General features: G+C 32.0%; 1 long non-coding RNA gene across 2 annotated transcripts in view; it reads left to right on the forward strand.

Moving 5' to 3' along the window:
- The first annotated feature begins 452 nt into the window (after positions 1-452).
- The window catches only part of LOC134807998 (uncharacterized), a 129,143-nt gene continuing 117,558 nt past the window's right edge, over positions 453-12,037 (forward strand). The window contains exons 1-3 of one of the 2 annotated variants that reach the window (XR_010149823.1): positions 453-999; positions 5,993-6,157; positions 9,108-9,233. This is a non-coding gene — a long non-coding RNA (uncharacterized LOC134807998). The remainder of the gene's footprint in view (positions 1,000-5,992; positions 6,158-9,107; positions 9,234-12,037) is intronic. The other variant, XR_010149824.1, reaches the window with a different exon arrangement.

Below are 12,037 nucleotides of genomic sequence, written 5' to 3' on the forward strand. Positions count from 1 at the left end.
CTTCTGTCCTTTCAACATGCATCATTTGGTCTTCGAGCATTCCCTTGCTTTCTGGCCAATGACATTATGGGCTTACCTTGTATTTTCACTGCCTTAGATCTATGGCTAACATTTTTTTTTTTAAAGATCCCTGGCTTCTTTTATTGGAAAACTGTATTTAGTAACTAAGATTTTGGTGCTGGATATGGCATCGCTTCTAGGTCTTTTCAGTGGAGACAGCTAGGGATTATATTTTGAAATTATGAATCATATTGTTTTATATACTTATATTTGCAACAAAGATTTTCCTAATTTATTGGATTTTGTAATTTATTATATATTTATTTTTGCTCATACTGATTTCCTGTTTCTAATAACATCAACATATTTACTTATTTAAACTTATATATAAGATAGATTTAAAAATATCATCTTCAAAATTATTTCAAAAATAAAACTACTTAGTAAACTTTACAATTTCTTTTTTATTCTTTTTGTATTTAAGATATAGTTTGCTAAATATTTGCAGAAATTAACTTGATTTTCAAGCTTATGATAAGCCTGGATATCTGTTACTGTGGGTTTAGTTACATGACACCAGTACCTCCAAAATATGGTTCAAATTTCACCTCTAGATCATCAAATCACAACATAAGCAACAGATGTGCATTATAATCAGTGACCAGTCATGTCACTTTTTTCAGTCTGCTGCTGATTGTTCACTTCACGTTACTCAGTTAATGCATGCCAATGAAATCATGGAGTGATATTGCCTCTTTATCTTTCAGTGATACACTTATGTGAGATTTTGAAAAGTGAAAAATCAAAGGTGGAATTGACCAATAGATGTAAAAGTACAACAAATAAACAAAAATGGCAATGTTGAAAGTGAAACTGAAATTCAACAGAAATAAAAGAAATAGCAGACTGGGGGGATATTGACTTTGACACCATGATGCCAGAGGAACTTAGTAATGGCAAACTTATCAATATAAAATGAGGATATTGGTTGTCAACTAGGTAAGTAGGTTGAAGGTTTTAAGTTTTCTCTACTCTTCCTCATTTTCTTCTACCTATTCTAGAAATTTTTGAGCTAAGAAAGTTAAAATCTCCAAATATTATTTTAAATCTATTTGTGCTTTTCAGATTTGTCCTTCTTTTTGTTGTTGTTTCATTTATTTTGAAGGTCTGAATTAAGTACATGTACATTAGCTTTCTTAACATTACTGTTTGGATGATATATCTTTTTTTCCTCATATATCTCTTCTACATCTGTCTTCACAGGAAATATGTATTTCCTTTAGACACTAGTTAGGTATTTTTTCTTACATTTTATCATACAATATCTACCTTTTAATTAGCATGTTTTGGCCATTTATATTTTACATAATTTTTAGTTTAGTTGGGATAATTCTAACATCATATTTGTTTTCTATTTTACTCATTTGGTGTTTCTTTTATCTCTTTGTTTTCTGTTTATTGGTTATTTTTAGAAATTCCACTTAATCTCCATTTTTAAATTAGCTAAAACTCTAATTTGTGAGTATGCAAGTTTGTGTCTTGCTGTTCTGAAGTCTACTATATATATATATAATATTTATTTTATTTTATTTTTGAGACGGAGTCTCGCTCTGTTGCCCAGGCTGGAGTGCAGTGGCGCGATCTTGGCTCACTGCAAGCTCCACCTCCCGGGTTCACGACATTCTCCTGCCTCAGCCTCCCGAGTAGCTGGGACTACAGGCGCCTGCCACCACGCCTGGCTAATTTTCTGTATTTTTAATAGAAACGAGGTTTAACCATGTTAGCCGGGATGGTCTTGATATCCTGACCTCGTGATCCACCTGCCTCAGCCTCCCAAAGTGCTGGGATTACAGGAGTGAGCCACTGCGCCCAGCACAATAAATATTTTTAACTTACCACATCTACTTTAAAATAATATGAAACCACTTTTTGTATAAAAAACAGAAATTCACATTGTCTTTTATATTTTTGATACATTTTTGTAACGTATTTTACTTTTACCTATGCGTTAGCCCCAAAGACTATATATATATATCTGTTACATACATATGTGTATATATATATTTGTGTGTGTGTGTGTGTATATACATATATATATATATATATAAAACAGTCCATTGTTTTTTGAAAGCATTAAAAGTGAAGAAACAGTTTTAATCTCTGCCAACGTATTTATTAATTATGGTACTGTCCATTACTTTATGAAATCATTGTTTGCTTCTGGTATCATTTATCTTTAATTTGAAGAACTTCCTATGCCATTTATTATTGAAAATATCTGCTGGCAATGATTTTCTCATCTTTGGTTTTTCTTAAATATTTTAATTAAAATTTAGTTTTTCAAAGATATTTGTGATAAGTATATAATCCTTGGTTATTTTCTCATTTCTGTCCTTTAAAGATATTTGTCAACTCTCTTGTGGCTTGTTTTTCACGTCTAGTTTGTTTTATTGCATACTAACATTGCATATTATGTTGATAGAGCATGTAGATTTTGTTGTCTGCCTTTCAGGAATTTGAATTTTGTTTTGGCAAAAAATTAAGTTACTTCCAGATAAATTGATTACTTGAGGCTTGCTTTATTTTTTATTATGGTGGGTCTAATATATACCAATGCTAATTTATACTTAATTCTAAGATTGACCTTCCTGGACACGCAAATGATCACTCACTGGTTATCAAGATCTCTCTGGTTAAATGGAATTTGAGCATCTCTAGGCTCTGTGTGTGTTCCAAGAATTCTTCAATCTGTAGTTTCCTGGCAGTTGGTCTTTACTCATTCATATAATTTCACCTAACACATGTATATATTAACATTTAGAAAAGAGTCAAGAGAGCATGTGTGTAGATATCTGAAGAATTCTTTTTTATTGTTGTTTGTTTTTTGTGTAATTCACTTGTTTTCAGTACTCTGCCTCATAAATTTAAGCAGCCTTTTCCTCTGTCTTCCTAACCCAGAACAATCTCCATTGTGTTCCCACCTATTTTTCATGGTCCAACATTTTTCTCCTGACCAAAAACCAGAAGGATTACTAGAATTATCTAATTTGTTTTCCTTCTCTCAGGGACCACAGTTTCACACTGCTTATTGTTTCAATGCCTAAAAACAGTTGTGTATATACACTGTTCAAAGTTCTAGATTTTTAAGTCAGTATGCCAAGTTCTATGCCATAAACTCCTGCATACTCAGAAGCCATATAGTTTGTTTGCTTTTAAGCTTTTTTAGTGGCAGTGTTGCTATAGTAATGACTTATTAAATCCTAACAGAATGCGGAAGTCTATAATCAATTTTATTATTCAGTTTAGTTTTGTTTAAGCTTCCTGTTTTAAAAAATGTCTTTAATACATAACACATGACTATAAATAAAGATACTTAAAAACCACATTATGATTAAAACCACCAAAGCTGTTAGTGATTAATATACCAAGGGGATAAGTAAACTAATCAATAACCACCGATTTACTCTAATTAATTATTTAGATTATACAATTTATTTTTTTCTAAAAATAGAGATAGAAACAGAACCATAACCACATGCATCTACTTAGGCTGTTCTATGTGCAGTTTGAGAAATCTGGACTAAATGGCCTTCAAAGAGTTTATATATTTATATATATTCAATAATTAATATAAAATGCATATAACTATATGTCATAAATATATATAAACAAAATTTGAGACATGTATGCTACTTTCAAGTTATTATTCTCCTGCCTATAACAACTGTGCCTCAGACTTCTTTTTTATAAAAATAATTTAAGTGGAATTATTTGTTGGTAGAATAATGAAGTGTCAGTACAAGTCTTCAGCTTTGCTTTCAACAAGTTTGCATCTCATAAACTCATCCAAACTAAAAATGTGATAGCTTGCTTCATGAGCAACATTAGATCAATGATGTATAAAGTAAAAATATCAAGAAGATATTGAAAAGAGATATTCAGGAATAAAAACCTGAAGAAAATATTGCACAGGTAGTTCTTTTTAAACTAATTTCTCATACAGCGTGACTATATCTGTCGCTGAAATTGTTCTTGCTTATAGTCACACTCTTAATAAATCTGTCATAAAAATTTACTCAAATAAATGTTACATAACATTGTGATTGCTAAATACAACTATTTAAAAATCTTCTGAATACACTTTTAACATGAAATAAATTTTAGTGGTGAGTGCCAAAGTGAAGCTCTAGAGGAAATGCAAAGTCTGTCTATACTTCTATGAGTAATCACCCTCCAAGGCTTATGTTCAATGTATCCCAACTTACAAAAATGACAAAATAAAGAGGTATAAAGGGAATTTCTTTGACCATTTCATAGATCATTTCTCTATGCTTCTTTTCTCTTCAAAGAATTATGTTTCAATAATTTGCAGCTATGGAAACAAAATATGTCCTTGGTACCTGTTAAGTACAGTGTGCCACAACTGTGCTCTTTGCTAGAAATACACCAATTCATAATGCTGAGATGCTTCCAGTCTGGCAACAAAACAAAACAAAACAAAAACACAGTTTCACAGTTTCATTGTGTTCTTACTATTATTTGGCTGTTTATTGGCACCAATAGTGCTTTCACTTCCACATTCACTCTATGTGTTTCATAGTGTTTTTCCCAAGTCCTATTTTGTGAAAATGCCCATTCTTCCAAAGTATTAATAACAATCTCAGCCATCAATTGGGAGAACGTTGAGTTTTTTCAGCAATATAACATTAAGGTGTAAATGACTCATAGCCTAGATTTAAAGTATTAGTATCTGGAAGAATATTTTTATTTTTAATACAAAAGAATAAATCACTAGAAAAAGAATATTCACAATTCAAACTGATCTGGAGAATTGTGGACAGGCATTATTTCATCCAGGGAATTTTAAACAGAAGAAGAAGATTTGGGGAACAGGCAATATGTCAATTTATTCCTAAAAGAGACTGCTCATCAATTTGATAGCCATCACATTACAAATTAACTCCAAAGCCAATTTTTAATAAGCGATTTAATCTACTTTGGGAATTTGAAATTTGGGGCTTATCTTCATACGTACATGTACCCTTAGTGATTGGAGACAATTGGTATTATAAGTACCCTGTGGCACAACCTTCCAAAGAGGAGGATTAGCAAAAATTTATATTCAATGTACAAACATTTAATAGCAAATTGGCACTGAAAAGTCAAACAATGGGTGTTGGTAAACAAGAGGAACTTACTCTCTGAAATTAACTTAGAAAACATACATTAAATATAAGAAATTATCTTCCCACATAGACAATACAGAACAAACATTTTATTAATCAATTTAACCATTGTTTTCTCATTTCCTCACTGTCTCGTTTGTTGTTTTTATGACAGTGATAGATGCTCATGTGGACTTCAAAAAATTATACCATTTTTCTTTCTACCACTGAATTTTCCATGTTGATTGAGTTCAATAATATAATCTTGTGATTTAAAGACAGATTTTTAAAATGTGATTTTCACTGCATATTGTTTCTTCAAAGAACGGTTGTTTATCATGTATCATCATTTTTGTTTCTCCACTTCTAAAAATAATTTTAACTCACATTTATGTCTGTGATTATAATGCTCATTTCTTGAACTTTTACATTACAGCCTTTCAGTTCTTGCATTTTTTACTCGCTCACTTTACTAGTGTATGTATTTATGTATTAATTTCAAGTAGGTGACCTGAATTATTTGAGTCCCTAAAGTATGTATGTATTTCTCTGACTTTCCTTAAAAAATACATTATGGCTGAGTGTACATTCTTGACCCCTCTGTAATCTTTTCAAAAATAGCGTGAATGGTATTCACCTGTCTTATGGCATTTAGTATTGTTTGAGTAAGTGTATAAGAAATCTAACTTTTGTTCTACAGCTGGCAAACTTTTTTTTTTTTTTTGCCAGCTGTAGAACAAAAGTTAGATTTTATTTTCAGGAAAAGTTTATAATGCTTGTTGTCCACAGCATTTTTATTTGGCCTATTTTCTTTCTTCTTTGATTAGGAGGGATTTAGTCCCATCCATATTTTCGCCAAAAACAGGTTGTGTGGTGGTCCTTGATCTTGTCCATCAAGTCCTTTTTCCCAAAGGATAACTGAAGAAGATCACATACATTCCAACTTATTGAGTCTGATAGGTATTCATCTGATGAGCTCCTCTTCAACTGAGGTAGAACCTTTTATTTATCCCACTATTCTCACTATTATAACTGATAAAGTACAGTAACTTTCATTTTTCATCATGTAAAGCTGCCATGGACCTTGATGTCTATGTTTATTGCCTAGAATGTTTTATAAATGAAGTCAATAAATGACTTCCCCCATCCACATCCACTCACTAGCATTCTCCCAATTCTTATCTCATTTGTTCTATGATGGAGAATGAAAAAATAATGTATTGTGTGGGAAAGTGAGATGAGAGATAACTTAGTGTATTAATATTCTCTGCTGTATAAAGTTATTCCAAAACATAGGGGCTTAAATAATAAAAAGTGTTTATCATCTCACACAATTTATATTGCTCAGAAATTTGGGAGGCAGTTAGTTGGTTAGTTGTTGCTCAGGACTTCTCAAGGTTTTATAGCCAAGGTATTAGCAAGATATGCTGTCATTTTAAGGCTTAATGGGGCTGGAAGATTCAGCTCCAGGATTGTTCAGTCACATGACTGGCAAGTCTGTACTTCCTGTGGGAAAGAGGCCATGGTCCCTTGACATATGGATTGTTCTATAGTTCCATAGACTGCTGGGATATCCAAATCGTAGTCTTGGTGTCCACAGGAGTGAGTGCTCCAAAAGGGAGCAAGATAAAAGTAGTAATAAAATGTCTTGAATGTTTTCAACTTGGAAGTCACACACTATAATGTTTACAATGTACTACTATAAGTTACATAGGTGAGGCCTATATTCAGTGAGGAGGAAACTGACCATACATGAATGTGACTATCAGGCTAAAGGAATCATTTGAGGCTTTAAATATATATATACAGATTTAGGAGGTGCAAGTGTAGTTTTGTTACATGGACACATTGTGTGGTGGTGAAGTCTGGGCTTTTAATATAACCATCACCTAAATAGTGAATATTGTACCCAATAGGTAATTATTCAACCCTCACCCCCACTTCCACCCTTCCACCTTTTGGAGTCTTCAATGTCTGTTATTCCCTTCTGTATGTTCATGTGTACCCATTGTTAAGCTCCCACTTCTAAGCAGGGATTTGACTTTCTGTTTCTGAGTTATTTCACTTAGAGAAACGGCCTCCAGCTCTATCCATGTTGCTGCAAATGACGTGATTTCTCTTTTAGGGCTACATAGTATTCCATGGTGCATTTGTGTTCATGTTTCATATTTTTTCTAAGTCCAATCATCTGTTGATGAACACAGGTTGATTCCATGACTTTGCTATTGTGAATAGTACTGTGATAAATATTTGAGTGCAGGCATTTTTTTTCATAAGATTTCTTTCCCTTTGGGTAGATATTCAGTAATGGGACTGTTGGATCAAACACTAGTTGTCTTTTCAGTTATTCGAGAAATCTCTATATTGTTTTCCAAAGAGGTTGTATTAAGTTCCACCCCACCAACAGTGTATGAGGGTTCCTTTTTCTCAGCATTTTTGCCAACATTGAGTTTTTAACAATGAACATTCTGAGTGGTGTGAGATGGCGTCTTATTGTGGTTTAAATTTTCATGTCTGTGATGATTAGTAATGTGGAGAATTTTTTTTTCATGTTCATTGGCCATTTATTTGTATTCTATTGAGAAATGTTTGTTCATGTCCTTTATTCACTTTTTAATAAGGTTATTCGTGTTTTTCTTTAGTTGTTTGAGTTCCTTGTAGATTCTGAATATTAGCCCTTGCTGGATGCACACAGTGAAAGAAAATGTTATCCTAATATTATCTGTGTAGTTTGCTGATTATTTCTTTTGCTGTGCAGAAACTTTTTAGTTTAATTAGGTCCTATCTGCATATTTTTTGTTTTCTTGAATTTGCTATCGAGGACTTAGTCATAAATTTTTTGCCTAGGCCAATGTCCAGAAAAGTTTGTTTCATTTTTTTTCTCTGGGATTTTTGTAGTTTTAGGTCTTACATTTAATTCTTCAGTCTATCTTGAGTGAATTTTTATATATGGTAAGAGATATTGATCCAGTTGAAGGCTGGCACCACACCTAGGTTCCCCACAAAAAGCCAAAACAGTAGAAATTTTACTCGCTACTTTTACCTTTGGAGTGGGCCTTGCATTGCTAAGACTCAGAGCAAAGAGTGTCTAAAGATTAAATTACCTTTTGATTGACATTCTTAGCCTTTTACTTTTAGCCTTGTATCTGTGGCAGTGCTTATGACTTCGCTGTTCGTGGGCTTATTGAGTATTTGGGCCTGGTTTCTTAAATGGATTGTGTTTAGTAAATATTTGGTTTTGACTGTGATATTGCAAATTCTAGATGTCAATGTTATGAGTTTTCAAATTGATGTCTTTATATGTAATCTCAGAGAAATCGACCCAGTGATTATTTGTCATATGCTTTTCTTTATTTTCCTAATAAAAGTAAGCTTAATTTTGCTAACTTGTGTTATTCAATTATATGTAGAAAAATTAATTAATATTAAGAATGTTAATGTTATTCAGACTGATGAAAGTGTTTCCAAACCTGACACACAAGGGAAAACTGATCACTATGTATATTTACTTACAATATTATTTTTGTTTTAATTGTTTTATATGTATTTTCCATTAATTGTTTTTTAAAAATGTGCATTATAAAAGAACCTCTTCATAAAAAAATGTAAATTCCAGTTGAATGGGCAAAATACATGTAATAAAAGAAAGACTATGGTAGTTGTCAAAGTATGGGAAGTTTGAGATGATACAATTATTAGATAAAACATTTTTTAACTATAGAGAGAGAAAATGTTTTTTGTAATTTGTTAGTAAGTTGACTTTTTTAAATATTATATTTAAAAAGAGTAGATTTAAAAGGTGTACCACAGGTCATTTTCATGAGTATTTTAAGTGAAGTGGAGGGACTATACTTATATTTTTACTTACTGACTTTGATTATATAATGTTTGATAACAGAAATTTTTAGCACTCTGTAAATTATTGAACTATTTCATTTCCAGGATTGAAATGCTGTTTTTCTTCCCTGGTACAATGTTAAAGCTTTAAACTCTCGTCAATGATGTGATGTTTCATCGGCAATGATCTACACTAGAAAAATAAAGATGTAGTTACTGACAAAAAAGCAGGTAAGAAAAATGATTTTTTTACTGATTTATGGATATCCTACTTTCGTATATAATCTTGCTCGAATCCATGTAATTTTCTGGAAGAATATCGAAAAAATACTAATTTTGTTCAAATATTTGACTATAAACTCACTTTCTATTTTTTATCCCCTAAAGAAACATTAACTGAACTAGTACATATCTTTAGTAAATGATATGACCAGCATTAAGAAAAATCAAGAGGAAAATGTATATAATTAAAATTACTAACAAAAGTACTAGCAGCTATTAGTTTGGTGCAAAAGTAAATGGTTTTTGCTATTACTTCTAATGGCAAAAAGCACAATTACTTTAGGACCAACTGCATACATTGTTATTTTGATTAGAGTGTGATCCACTTTATATGATTCATTTGCTACAATTCAACTCCAGAAAATATGCACATTTGATATTTTTTAAAGTCTAACTATATTCCTCAGAAAGCTTTGAATCTATGTATATATTCATTTATATATTCATTCAAACATATTTGTACTTTCTTCTCATTCTGTTTTTCTACCCTAATGAAATTAACTTATATTTTTAAACAGAAAATAATTATTTCATAATATAAGATCACATAGTTGTTTTAAATAAGAAGTATTGTATTGTCAATCCAACTTGTAAACTCAATCATTTTGGAAATATGGTGGTACCTCCAAATGGACAATTATTTAAAGACACTTCAATAGTTTTTAATAGATTTCAGTCATTAATCTTTCTCTAAATATGAAGCTATACTGTTACTTGAGAAAGAATGCCAACCAAGCTGGTGGCTGAATAATTCATAGATTATAAAACTGTGTCTCTTTGTTTTAATATATAGTGTTAAGTCTTAAGATATTCATTTTTAAAAGGTATTTACAAATCAAGTTACTCAAATACATATCTTAGATTTCTATGTATAGCAGATATCTTGCTATGTGTTAATGATAATCATCAATATAATGCCAAGTTTTCATAAAATATATAAAGTTTTCAAGAATATTGGTGCATTTATAAAATCATCAAAAGTTTAAATTTTGAAACCTACTCTTCTGGCTTAAGGACTCCAGGTTTTAGATGCTAATTTCCACTGGTCCTGTACTATTTGTACAGATTTTGGGCATCATAAAGAATATATGGAAAGAGAAAGAAGTATTGGCTCATATGCAACTTATACAATGTTAATAATATAATCTTTCGTATCACACTTGTTCTCTAAGAAATTTTGATATATAAGGATTAAGGTATAAAAGCATAAGGCGACTACTGGTAATACATAATGCTGAAGAAATGCTAAAAAAATATGATCGAACACATGCATTTTGTTATCACCTTCCCAGTTCCGGTAGGTTGCATTTCAGCAGGGATGGTGGGGGAAAAAAAAGTCATATAAATTACCAATTAGTTTTTCAGGAAATTCTAGTGGCAGGTTGGCAAGGAATTTTTTTATTTGTTAGAGAGAGAGAAAGCTTGAGTTGACCCTGGGTAAATGGATATTGCCAAAGGAAATCAAACTTAAGTTGTTGAAAGTGCACGTCAAAAAAGGCTGCCTGCAGGGACAAGGGCAGCCTTGGAGAAAAAGGCTGAAGGTGTATTACCTTGGATATGATTGATAAGAGGCTCACCAGTGGGAGCCCAGTTTGAATTGAACATAACAATCATTCTTATAGCCGAAAATTCCCAAAAAGTCTTGGCATTTTTTTTGACATGTCACCAACTATCAAAGAACTAGATCACAGACTGAGTCCAAAGGCAGTGGTAAGGAAAAAAACAAAACGAAAAAGACAAAGAAAAAAATTTATCCCTATGCCTAATAAGTGCCAACTCTTTCAGAGAATTTTCATGTTGTACAATAAATAGTAATCACACAACCAAAGAAGTAAGTAAGTATTCTACTTTTAAGACTGAATAATAGATACCCTATTTTTTTTAACAAGGAGTTCTTCCTGATAGCTTTTTAATCAGACTGTCAATTTCTCCAGGAAGTTTTTCTACTATTTAGTACCATAGGCTCTGATAATGAGCCATACCAACTTGTTAACAATAAAGAAAACACATTGGAAATGAGTGTGTTTAGATTATATCACCAATTTTCATGTTTTAATTTCTTTTGTTAAAAGAAAAACTTCAGCCGAATTAAAGTTAAAGGAGTTTAATTGAGCAATAAACTATTTATGAATCGGACATCCCCCAGAATCACAGCAGATTCAGAGACTCTAGGGGTGCGTCATGGTCAGAACAAATTTATAGACAAAAAAAAGTAAAGTGAGGTACAGAAATTGGAAGTGAGGTACAGGAATGGCTGGATTGGTTACAGGTTGGCATTTGCCTTAATTGGAACACAGTTTAAACACTCAGCAGGGTATGACTGGTTGAAATGTGGCTGCTGGGATTGGACAAGACTCAGCTAATGTTACAGGTGCTACTCCTAAGTTAGGTTTTCAATTTTGTCTGTCTACCTATTAAGTTAGGTTGCGTTCACCCACAAGGACTCAAATATAGAAGTATGAGATCCTTCTCAGGCCATATGTAGTTCACTTTAGCAATTCCCCTCTTTTGGTCATTTTCTCAATTTTGAGAGATTGAACAAAACTCTTGTCATTGATGTCACTATCAATACCATAAGTGTACTTATTTGGTCTTTAAGCCCACTGGAAAATAGTAGAACAGTGAGTTTTGTAAAGGTAGGAGCAAGGACTTGAATAGAGGATACCTCCTTATGTATGTTAGAACATCCTGTTTACAGGAGAAAAACAAAACCTGATCTGCTCTAGGCACAGTTAGTTAGCATGACCAACTTC

This window comes from Pan troglodytes, chromosome 13 (genome assembly GCF_028858775.2).
Source record: "Pan troglodytes isolate AG18354 chromosome 13, NHGRI_mPanTro3-v2.0_pri, whole genome shotgun sequence".
Classification (NCBI taxonomy): Eukaryota; Metazoa; Chordata; class Mammalia; order Primates; family Hominidae; genus Pan; species Pan troglodytes.